Source organism: Mustela erminea, chromosome 7 (genome assembly GCF_009829155.1).
Source record: "Mustela erminea isolate mMusErm1 chromosome 7, mMusErm1.Pri, whole genome shotgun sequence".
NCBI lineage: Eukaryota > Metazoa > Chordata > Mammalia > Carnivora > Mustelidae > Mustela > Mustela erminea.
The window spans coordinates 104,405,197-104,417,900 of record NC_045620.1 but is presented as its reverse complement, the minus strand read 5'-3'; the positions used below and the strand labels follow the sequence as shown (position 1 = coordinate 104,417,900).

The following is a 12,704-nucleotide window of genomic DNA, read 5'->3' as shown; positions in this document are numbered from 1 at the left end:
CTCTGGCCACGCTCTGAGCTCACCCAGCCTGTGACTGAGTGTTTCTCTCTCTGGCGCATAGTCCCATTTGGAGTCTCCAAACCCAGCAGATTCCTGCCATGCTGCTCCAGAGGAGGAGGAAGGTGAGTCTCCCCGGATCTGCCACTTGTGGTCCCTACTCAAAGAGCAGTGGTCCAACTGTGTCATGGATCATTGTTTAAGGTAACCCCGATTGGAGAGCTCACTCCTCGGCTCTGTCTCTGTAGTCAGCTTCCCCACTCCAATACCTGGGAGCTCTGCCACACTCAGATACCCCCAATCTTTTTGTGACCCCACAGGACCTGAGACCACACTGTCCCTGCAAGGGCTCCACCCCTGCTTAGACCTGGAGTGATGTCCCTCAGTGGAGCAGACTTCTGAATGTTCTGATTTTGTGCTCCCCTGCTCTGCGGCTTTCCAGGAGCCACCCCCCCCCAACTCCACCCCACCCCACAGTCTATCTTCCTGTCACTTTGGATTCACTCTCTGTGTCCTACCTTTCAGAAAGTGGTAGATTTTCTGTTCCTAGAATTGCTGCTCTTCTCTTCTATCTCCTGTTGAGTTTGTAGGTGTTTGGAATGGTTTGGTAACTAGCTGAACTGCAATCTGATGTCATCTCAGTCTGCTACTCTTCTGCCATCTTACCTCTCCATCGAGATTTCCTTAACATTTTCTCCATTTTTTAAAATTAAGTTTTCATATTTTCTTGTTCTTTGAATATTTTTCTCTCCCATCTCCCTGGTAGTATTTTGTTCTTGTTTCTTCATTCTATTATTACTTTGAGGATATTCATAACAGTTATTTCAGGTTTCTTCCCTGCTTTAAAAAAAAAATTCTGGTGTAATTAACATACCATATTATATTAGTTTCAGGTATACAATATTGTGATTCAACAATTCTATATTTTTTCAGTGCTCATCACAATAAGTGTATTCTTAATTCCCTTCATCCATTTCACCCATCCCTTCTCCAACTTCCCTTCTGGTAACACTTCTTTGTTCTCTATAGTGAAGAGTCTGGTTTTTGGTTTATCTCTCTCTTTTTTCCCTTTATTCAGTTGTTTTGTTTCTTAAATTCTTCATATGAGTGAAATCATAAGGTATTTGTTTTTCTCTGGCATATTTCACTTAGCATTATCAATGCTAAGATCCATCAATATTGTTGCAAATGGCAAGATCTCATCTTTTTAAATGGCTGAATAATATTCTAGTGTGTATGTGTGTGTGTGTATGTATCTCACATCCTCTTTATTGATAGACATTTAGGTTGCTTCCATAATTGGGTTATTGTAAATATTGCTGTAATAAACATAGGGTGTATATATCTTTTCAAATTAGTGTTTTTATATTCTTTGAGTAAATACCCAATAGGGGAATTACTGGATCATATGGTAATTCTATTTTTAATTTTTGAGGAACCTCCATGCTGTTTTCCACACCAGCTGTACCAGTTTGCTTTCTCACTATCAGTAAGAGAGGATTACTCTATCTCTTTATCCTTGCCAACACTTGTTCTTTTTTGTGCTTTTGATTTTAGCTGTTTTGACAAATATGATTTGTAGTTCTGATTTGCATTTCCCTGATGATGAGTGATGTCTGTTGAACATCTGTATGTTTTCTTTGGAGAAGTGTCTGTTCATGTCTTTTGCCCAATTTTTAATTGGATTATTTGGTTTTTGCTGTTGAGTTGTGTAAGTTATTTATATATTTTAGATACTAAACCTTTATCAGATATGTCATTTGCAAATATCTTCTCCCATTTGGTAGGTTGTCATTTAGTTTTGTTGATTGTTTCCTTTGTTGTACAGAAGTTTTTTATTTTAATATAATCCCAATAGTTTATTTGCTTTTATTTTTCTTGCCTCAGGAGACATGTCTAGAGAAATGTTGCTATGGACAATGTCAGAAATTACTGCCTGTGTTCTTTTCTATGATTTTTATGGTTTCATGTCTTACCTTTGTGTCTTTAACCCATTTTTAGCTTATTTTTATGTATGGTTTAAGGAAGTGATCTAGTTTCTTTTGTGTGTAGCTGTCCAGTGTTCCCAGCACCATTTGTTGAAGGGACTGTCTTCCTTCCATTGTATAGTCTTGCCTCTTTTTTTAAAGATTAATTGACCATATAATCTGGGTTTATTTCTGAGTTACTCATTCTGTTCTAGTGATCTATGTGTCTATTTTTTGTGCCAGGGCCATACTGTTTTGATTACTATAACTTTGTAGTATATCTTGAAGTCTGGGATTGTGATACCTCCAGTTTTTTTTTCTTTTTCAAGATTTCTTTGGCTATTTAGGGTCTTTTGTGGTTCCATACAAATTTTAGGATTGTTTGTCCTAGTTCTGTGAAATATGCTGTTGGTATTTTGATAGGGATTTCATTAAATTTGTAGATTGTTTCAGGTGGCAATTGATAATTTAACAATATTTGTTCTCCCAGTCCATAAGCATGGATTATCTTTCCATTTGTGTCATCTTCAATTTCTTTTAGCAGTGTTTTATAGTTTTCAGAGTTTGATTGGTTTGTTTTGATATCCATCTTACAAAAACTTTCTGCAGAAGTTTAATAGCTTTTCTGCTTATATTCAAGAGTATGTAATTAAAAAAAAAGATTTTATTTATTTATTTGACAGTGATCACAAGTAGGCAGAGAGGCAGGCAGAGAAAGAGGAAGGGAAGCAGGCTCCCTGCTGAGCAGAGAGCCCGATTCGGGGCCCGATCCCAGGACCCTGGGATCATGACCTGAGCCGAAGGAAGAGGCTTTAACCCACTGAGCCAGGTGCCCCAAGAGTACATAATTTGAAAGCAGACTGGAAGCACTGAGTATCTGTGAGGTCTGTTGGCTGTTAAGTGCTGTTATTTGATAACCTGGGAGGGCCATTGCTTTGGAGAAACCTTAATATTAGTATTGACTTTCTTCCCCAGGGAATTTTCTTTTAGTTTCCTGCCTAAAGGGTAAAAGCCTGGCAACCATCCTTGTGGGAAGAAGGCCTGGGATTCTCAAGATCATGCTGCGTGCTTTCATTAATCATGCTGTTTTCAATATTTTTCTCCCACCTTCAAATGTGCCTGGTGTCCCCACACCCCCTTTATCTTACATTTTCTACAGAATAAACTTGTTGTCTTCTACTAATATGGGAAAGGTAATCTGTGGATATAACTATTAGTAAAATAATTATCATGCTGTTCTTTAATTAGCAATAATCGCGCCTCGGATAAACCTCATTGGCTACGATACTGCCACTGCGCAAAGCTCATGCTGTTCTTTAAAAGACTGAACCAGTCAGCAACAAATGAGTTTCCTCACAACTCTGCCAGCACTTTTAAAAGACAGTGTTATTGATGTAAAACTGACATATATAATATTGATGTAAAACTGCATATATTTAAATGGCGCAGCTTCTGTTTTGACACATGCCCTTTGAAACCATCACTGCTGTCAAGATAGGGAACATATTCACTACCTGTTTTATCAGGCCTCTTTGCAATTCCTTCTTCTCCTCTTCTTCATTCCCAAGCAAACACTGACCTATTTTCTGTCACTGTAGTTGACATTTTCTAGACTTCTGTGTAAGTAGAATCATACAATATGTACTTACAAATGTATTTTTTCTTTGATTTGTAACCACCTTTTAAACTAGCTTCCAGTCTTCCTTGTTTTACCCTCTGCTCCAATCTCAGAGGTCCTAGACGTTGGCTGGTTCCAGTTCTTCCACTGCTCACTCAGGATCAGCTTCCACTTGTCCAACTGCTTTCCAGCTTTCAATTTTTTTCCCTAAAAAACTCCTGCGTGAGACTGGGAGCTCTTCAATTTTTGTTGTGAATGTAAACTCGGTGAAGTGCATGCCCAGGAAATGGCCAGACTGATCAAAACGATGCATTTCCACACCATTGTTGGTGTGTCATTTTCTCTGTGCTAGTGGGTTTGTACCTTTAAAAATCACTTTAATGTTATTTTAATGGGGTTTGGGGAAAGAAACAGAATTAGGTGGAAAGAGTCCATATTGCCATCTTTACCTGGAGGCTGAGACTGTTCATATATGAAGCTTGGTTTACTAGAAAGTTCTTCTCTGGCTAGAGATGTCAGAGCATGTGTGAAGCAGTTGCTGGAAGAAAATAAGGTCATTTCTTGTTTGTAATTCACTACATTCAGACTGCCCAATATATTGGTTACATTTGATAGTCAGTAAAAAGTAGTTTTTCCTCCTTCTGTCCTGATGTCCTTCTCTCCTGTCCTCCCTCCTCTCCCTTCTTTTCTCTTTTCCTCCTCCTACTTCAGCAGCTGCTTTGGGGAAATTTCCCAGGAAGTTTCTCTTATCAGGAGGAGAATGGGCCAGCAGTAAGGGAAGAATCTTGCAAGGATAAAAGAGAGGCTGCAGGGGCATCTGGGTGGCTCAGTGGGTTAAAGCCTCTGCCTTCGGCTCAGGTCATGATCCCAGAGTCCTGGGATCGAGCCCTGCGTCGGGTTCTCTGCTCAGCGGGGAACCTGCTTCCTCCTCTCTCTCTCTCTCTGCCTGTCTCTCTGCCTACTTGTGATCTCTGTATGTCAAATAAATAAATAAAATCTTTTTTAAAAAAGAGAGAGAGAGAGAGAGAGGCTGCAGCTCAATTTAGGATAGTGTGAAGGTCACTGAAGATATCTCAGGCATCAGCTAGTTAGGGAATGGATTTCTGCCATTGAAGGGAGGCAGGATGGGAAGAGAGTTAAGGAGGAACCTCTGAGAATTGGGATTTCAGGGTCTGCAGTCAGGAAGAGACTCTAAGGAGGCCTGAGCCTGTAGGGCCTCAGCTGATAAGCAGCCTGAAGTCCAAAGGAGGACTTTTTTCTGTGACTAGGTAGAAAGTTCCTTCCTCACACGGGGAGGCCACATGGCAGATGAGTGACGGGGGCGCATGGAGAGACATCCCTGGGAGAGGTTTGGAAAATAGGTTCAGATAGGGACTGCAAAGTTATTATTGAGGAGTCATTTTCATGCTTAATCTTAGAGAATAGAATCCAAGGTCACCTGAGAGTGGAGGAGGATGGTAGGAAGAAGGATAACTGGGGCTTACGTGTGCGAGAGCTGTGGAGTCACTGCTTCGCTGTCTCTCAGAGACTCTGCTGAGGTCACTATGAAGACAAGAGATTCTCAGCCTTGGTGTGTGGTATTAACTGAGGGAACCTTATTATTAGCATTCACTTCCTTCTCTTTTGATGAAGTTTAGAGGTCACCATTTCCTCTTGCAAAGTAAGTTCCACAAATATTCCATTTCCAGTGTTAGAAATAGCAATACATCAAGATGATTGCATACTCCCTGTTCTGGGGGAATTCCCAAGGAGGGGGAGGCAGAGTTCTGAGGCAGTGAATTCAGAGTGATTACTCAGTGGTAGCACCAGCAGCAGCAGGGACCAGAATTTCCCCACACGTGTCTCCGGCTCTCATCTGCCACCTCAATCTCTAAGTATTTCTACTGACAGAAAAGAAAATATCTGTGGATGAAAGAATTCATTTTTCAGACAGGCCTCCACTCAATGTTTGCTTAGAGGCCTGTCTTACTTTTCTCTTAGGTGGCAGATGCAAAGGTCCCTGATGTTGGGAGAGAGAAATGTGTGGGTATGTACACTTGAGTTCCATCCACTTGCAACAGGAGACAGAGACGAATGTCAAGTGTGTTGACATTCTGCAGACTGTACTCAGTCTCATCCTGCCACTTCCGATGAGTTGGCAAGGAATGTAAATTGTTTTGGGCTGTCCTTCCCCTCTTTGGGGCAGATGATCCAAAGCTTACTTTCTATGGATGGAGGGTCAGTGGTCAAATGTGGGTGATGCAGCCGTGCTGAAAACTCCAGAGAGTTACATGCCAGGAACTCATATGTCATTCATCTTTTTTTGTTCATGGGAACTGTGGTATCAGGTCTGAAGTTAAGGGCTTCCTACCATCTCTAGGGGAACAAAATTCCCATACCAATCTGAGATGCTTCCATTAGAGACTTTTCTTTTCTTTCTTTCTTTTTTTTTTTTTTTTTGGATTGATGTGTTATTCTCAGATAATTTGCTGTTTTTTTTTTTTTAAGATTTTATTTATTTATTTGACAGACGGAGATCACAAGTAGGCAGAGAAGCAGGCAGAGAAAGGAGGAAGCAGGCTCTGCTGAGCAGAGATCCCAATTCCGATTCCAGGCTTGATCCCAGGACCCTGGGATCATGACCTGAGCCGAAGGCAGAGGCTTTAACCCACTGAGCCACCCAGGTGCCCCGGTTGTTGTTGTCATTTTTAAAATTCTCATTATAACTGGCCTATTTCACCTGTTTTTTCATTGCCTCCAGGCCATTCCAGGACCGCCATCTGAACACTCATCATCTCAATAACTAAGGATATAAAGCGCTTAAGAGAGGAATAAAGATTAGTACTGGTTTCTTCTAGGAAAAGGGCCTGGAGGAAGCAGAAATAAGAAGGGAATGGGCAAAGATGAATTTGCTTTTTATAAAATAGCAAAGTTCGATAAAAAATAGGGCATTAGTGCCATTTGTTTTTATTTTATTTTGTTTATTATTATTATTATTCTATTTGACAGAGAGAGAGAGAGAGAGAGAGCACGCACAAGTAGGCAGAATGGCAGGCAGAGGGAGAGGGAGAGGCAGGTTCTCCACTGAGCAGGGAGCCCGATGTGGGGCTCAATCCCAGGATCTTGACCTGAGCCAAAGGCAGCCACTTAATCGACTGAACTCCCAGGTGCCTCTATTTTATTTTACTTTTAAAAAGATTTTATTTATTTATTTATCACACACAGAGAGGTAGAGGAATCACAAGCAGGGGAGGCAGCAGGCAGAGGGAGAAGCAGGGTTCCCCACTGAGCAGGGAGCCAGATGAGGGAGCCATGGCTAGTGAGGGAGGTGAGACTGGTGTTTGGAAGAAACAGAATGCCACAGTACAGTTTGGATTTAATTCTGGGGGCAGGAAGGCCCTGGTTATCCCCCCTCCCTATGACCTGGCTGGAAGATAACGGGTTTGTGGAATGTCTGCCACCATTCCTTCCCTCTTAAGAAGAAAAAGAAGACTGAGGCACAGAGAAGGGCAATGACTTGTTCCAATAGCACCATGATTTGGCACAAAACAAGGACCAAACCTCATACCCAAGCATGCTGACTTACTCCCTTCATTGCGAACACATCTACTTTAGCCCACTGTGGACTGTCTTGAGGTTGATACTATTCACCATTATAAGGGCTTCAGCTGCCTTCATGTGAAAAAAAAAGAGTTTCAGCTTCCCCCCCACCTCCCCTACCCCCCAAAATGGCCAGTGTTAACCATCAGGCACAGAGGTAAGAACCCTAGGCTGGGATTCTTGGGGTTTAGTCATACTTGTAATCAACTATTTAAACTTCTCCAGTATCTCTTCCCACTTATAAAAATGAACTCCTTTGAACCAGATGGCATCTAAGGTCCTTGCTAGTTATGAAAACAAATGGTATTGGGACGCCTGGGTGGCTCAGTCCGTTAAGTGTCTACCTTTGGCTTGGGTCATGATCCCAGGATCCTGGGATCATGTCCCGCATCTGGTTCTCTCTTTTTTCTCCTCCAGAGCCCGTACCCGCACAGCTGTCTCCACACCAGAGGCCCTACGTCAGCAAGTCCAGGAGGGAGCCCACACACAATAGCTGTTTATCTCTCTGGCTGACGAGGTCTTGGAATACTTGTTTCCAACATTCGGTACCCTGAGAGATGTATAAATCCTGTTCCTTGACCACAAAAGGAAACAAGCAGACTCTGGCTGGGGGTTGGGAGTGAGGTTGGGAGTGAGGGGGGCAGGGAGGAGAACAGCGATGAGGTTCAGGAAAGTTTTCCTAAAAGAAGTGGAATTTAAGCTAGACCCTGAAAAATGAGCATTTCTATTAATGGACATGGGGCAGGTGAAGCAGAAGTAAAGAAAATAAAGAGGGCCCCTCTGCTCACATCTGACTCTGTCCCCTGCATTTCCCCCTCTCTTTATTTTCTTTACTTCTCTTTCACCGGCCCCATGTCCAGGTGTGGAAATAGCTATGCAGGTACGGGCCCTGGAGGAGAGAAAACAGAGAACCTTAAAAAATGTGGTGTGGACTGTGTGTACTTTTCATGGGGTTCGTGGGAATAAGCAGAGAATCAGAATCATTTTAGAATTGCTTTTCTGTTGCTAAAGTGTATGGATGTGTGTGGGGGTGTGTGGTGGTCGCTTCCCTTCTCAGTGCTGAGACTTAGCAACATAGTTGCCCATCAACAAGGTTTCAAATGGACTGTTAATGTGCTGGATAGGAGTAAGGATGGCCAGCTTCATAAAGACTACTTGGGAGGAACCTCTCTCCATGGTCTTCTGAGTTGAGAGCCCTGATGGCAGACTAACTTCCTTAAGTCAATTAATTTTGGGGGGGGGGGTCATTTAAGAGTTGCTTGTGTGCATAGGAAAGACATTTATAGTTATTGGAGCCCTAAACTGAGCTGATTAATTTTACTACAATTATGCATTTCAAAAAACCCAAAACTTCCTTAACATTTTAAGTTCAATTTACAAATCTTGCTGTTCTGTTTATAAAGCTAGTTTTGGGTTTAACAATGAGAAGAGCCACTTCACTTTTTAAGTTTATGCTCAGTTATTTTATTGCTTAACCTATGAATTCTCCCTAAATATTTGACTCTCTTATCTACCACATTTAATTGAGTTCCCTTAATTATTATAAGTTAAAATTTAATATATCTACAAATTTAATATATATTTCTTTCAAACATTTCAATTGTCTGCCAAGGCAGACTTAAAAATCTAGTAAGCAAAATCTTTCCAAGTATGTAAGTAATTTCCTGTAACTCCAAAAAGAGCAGATGGAAAAAAAATGTAGTTAATCAGGCTATTAAAAGTGAAATAAATTTTAGAAACATAAGCAAATTGTTTTCCACCCTTCGAATTAAAATCAGAAATCTAATATCAATTACACATTGCAAATTGAAATTATAAAGATAATATCTCAGATTCTTTAATGTTTCAGTTTCTTTAATTGTTTAAAACTCCTTAAATAATGAAGACTGATTACCAGGATAATCTTAAAACATTTCTGTAAACACAAAATTGTTGAAGCTGTGGGCTCATTTACATCATCAACTCCATGCTTTTTTTTTTCTTAAATATTTTCCTGGAGTTGTAAAACCACTTAATACAGGGGCACAGATCACAGATTAATCATCCGACATAGTTCCTAGGCCAAAGATTCTGACCCTGAGTTTCCTGGGTCAAAGATTCAGGAACCTGGTGTGAGCCATTGGCTTGAGAATGTGAGACTGTCATTGGTCTCTTCTTGGGTAACTTGATGCAAACCACAGTCAATTTTTTTTTATTAATTTATAATGTATTATTTGCTTTAGGGGTACAGGTCTGTGAATCATCAGGCATACACAATTCACAGCACTCACCATAGCACATACCCTCCCCAATGTCCATAACCCAGTCACCCTATCACTACCTCCCCACCCCCCAGCAACCCTCAGTTTGTTTCCTGAGATTAAGAGTCTTTTATGGTTTGTCTCCCTCCCCAGTCCCTTCTTGTTTCATTTTTTCCCACTGCTTTACCTCTCAAATTCCTCATATCAGAGAGATCCTATGATAATTGTCTTTCTCTAATTGACTTATTTTGCTTAGCATAATAACCTCTGGTTTCATCCACATTTGTTGCAAATGCAAGATTTCTCTTTTTTTTTGATTGGCTGCATAGTATTCCATTGTATATATATGCCACATCTTTAATGTTTTGAATGTTTATCCATTCATCTGTTGATGGATATCTAGGTTCTTTCCAAAATTTGGCTGTTGTGGACAAGACTGCTATAAACACTGGGGTGCACGTTCTCCTTCGGATCACTACATTTATATCTTTAGTGTAAATACCAAGTAGTGAGATTGCATAAGGTAGCTCTATTTTCAACTTTTTGAGGAACATCCATGTGTTTACCGACAGTGTAGGAGGGTTCCCCTTTTTCCCCATCCTCGCCAACACCTGTCATTTCCTGACTGGTTAATTTTAGCCATTCTGACTGGTGTGAGGTGGTATCTCACTGTGGTTTTGATTTGTATTTCCCTGATGCTGAGTGATGTTGAGCACTTTTTCATGTGTCTGTTGGCCATCTGGATGTCTTTGCAGAAATGTCTGTTCATGTCTTCTGCCCATTTCTTGATTGGATTATTTGCTCTTTAGGTGTTGAGTTTGTAAGTTCTTTATAGATTTTGGATACCTTTATCTGATATGTCATTTGCAAATATCTTCTCCCATTATGACAGTTGTCTTTTGGTTTTGTTGACTGTTTCCTTTGCTGAGCAAAAGCTTTTGATCTTGATGAAGTCCCAATAGTTCATTTTTGCCCTTGCTTCCCTTGCCTTTGGTGAAGTTTCTAGGAAGAAGTTGCTGTGGCTGAGGTTGAAGAGGTTGCTACCTGTGTTCTCCTCAAGGATTTTGATGGATTCCTATCTCACATTGAGATCTTTCATCCACTTTGAGCCTATTTTTATGTGTAGTGTAAGGTCCAATTTCATTTTTCTGCATGTGGCTGTCCAATTTTCCTAACACCATTGAGTTGAAGAGACCGTCTTTTTTCCATTGGACAGTCTTTCCTGCTTTGTTGAAGATTAGTTAACCATAGAGTTGAGGTCCATTTCTGGGCCCTCTGTTCTGTTCCATTGATCTATGTGTCTGTTTTTGTGCCAGTACCATACTGTCTTGATGATTACAGCTTTGTGATAGGGCTTGTAGTCTGAAATTGTGATGCCGCCATCAATGCCGCCACAATTGGTTTTCTTTCTCAACATTCTTCTGGCTATTTGGGGGTCTTTCCTGATTCCATATAAATTTTAGCATTATTTATTCCATTTCTTTGAAAAAATTGATGGTATTTTGATAGGGATGGCATTAAATGTGTAGATTGCTTTAGGTGGCATAGACATTTTCACAATATTTGTTCTTCCAATCCATGACCAGGGAACATTTTCCCATTTCTTAACCACAGTCAATTCTTAGGGTCACTTCTTTGAGTTGGGGCCAGACTGATAAATCAGTGGGAATTAGTTTCACAACTAAGCTCCATGGACATCTTTCAAATGTCTTCATGCCCAATTTTTATCTTAACTGCTTTCAGCTTTCCCCACCTCATATAGATAGATTAAATCTTGCCCCTTATCTGGATCCTAATTAATATCTTTTATTGCTTTATCAGCTAATTTCTAATTTCTTTAGTACCTGACTTTTTCCTGAATGTTTGCTGATGACTACAATTCTGTACTCATTATGATTAATGGGTGCTTTAAAATCTCAGCATTCTTATGCATTTATTGCCTGAGATGGCCTAAATTCTTATGCATTTAATACCTGTAATAGCCACTGCTCACAGGTGCCATGTGATAATGAGTAGGAGGGAGATGCCTCTCAGACTCTTCTCGAATCCAGTAGGACCTTAAAGGAGTTGAAGCTAAGGCACAACATTTGGGGTTTGACAGAGGATGACTCCAAGAGAATGTGCCAGTGGCTAGGGAAGCTCAACCTGTTTGGTCTGAGAGTAAGAGCTGGGCAGTGAAAATGGTCCTGCTTAGGGCGCTAGGGGAGGAGAACCCAGTCTGGGTAGGAATAACAGCCACAAGCCCCTGAGTAGATAGCATGACTGAGCATACTCTGTACCATCTTATTCAGAAGAGAGGTGTAGTTAGGAAGGAGTTGCTTTGTGTTTTTACCCCAGATATTACTGACCAACTTGCATCTGTATCCATGTACATCACCTCCCTTTATCTTCTTCCCTATGGCCTACTATAGGCTTTGGCTCCTGTTATCCTTCTTTTTCACTCTTACATCATTTTTCTCTCTCCTTTGTCATTTATCTCTTTCCTTCTCACTGATTGATTATATGAACCTACCAATGTATTATAACAACTCCCAACTTAAATGTAAACATCCTCTTTTGAGCCCATGGCCCCCTCCAGCTATCACTGCATTTCTCTGCCCCTCTTGCTTCCCCTTTTCTTTTATAGCAAAACTGTTCAAAGGAGTCTTGCCTACTCACTGGTTCCACTTGTTGCCTTTCATTCTCTCCTGAATCAGGTCTGAGAAGGGTTTTGTCCTTAAGCTCTGTCCTCACTTTTGTTTTTGCCTTCACAGTCTCTTTCTCACCAAATCTGAAGTCCAGGCTCTCAGGTCCTTGACCTTTTGGTATTGTTGGACCTGGTGGACCTCCTTCTGCTTTACCCTCTCTCTCCTGTTGTCCTTTCCCCTCCATTATATCTTCCCTCACCTCACTGGTTACTCCTCAATCTCCTTTGATGGCTCTATTTCTTCCTTTCAACCCCTCTACATTGTTATACTCAGGACACAGTCTTTGGCTGTTCTCTTTTCTAGCAACTCACTCTTGTTAGGTAGCGTCAGGTGACCTATGGCAGCATATGCTTTCTAATCCCAGTTACTCCTGAAACTGAATCTCAAGGGAGATTTGGATTTTCTATTCTCATGGCTAATAGGTATCTCAAATACAACTTGGCTAAAACAGAACTTCTGGTTCACCCAATCCCCCACAAACAGGATACCTGCTGCTTCCCAAGGCTTTCCTATTCCTTAAATACCCCCCATTTACCCACTTACTCAGCTTTCAAACCTGTGAGTCCTCCTTGACTTCTCTTTTCCTCCTCTCCTACATTTATTCCATCAGCTAGTT

The 12,704-nt window shown here is 41.0% G+C and overlaps 1 pseudogene; it reads right to left on the bottom strand.

Annotated features, from left to right (window-relative positions):
- Window positions 1–3,115: 3,115 nt before the first annotated feature.
- Window positions 3,116–3,269, bottom strand: LOC116596602 (annotated as a pseudogene).
- Window positions 3,270–12,704: the final 9,435 nt, after the last annotated feature.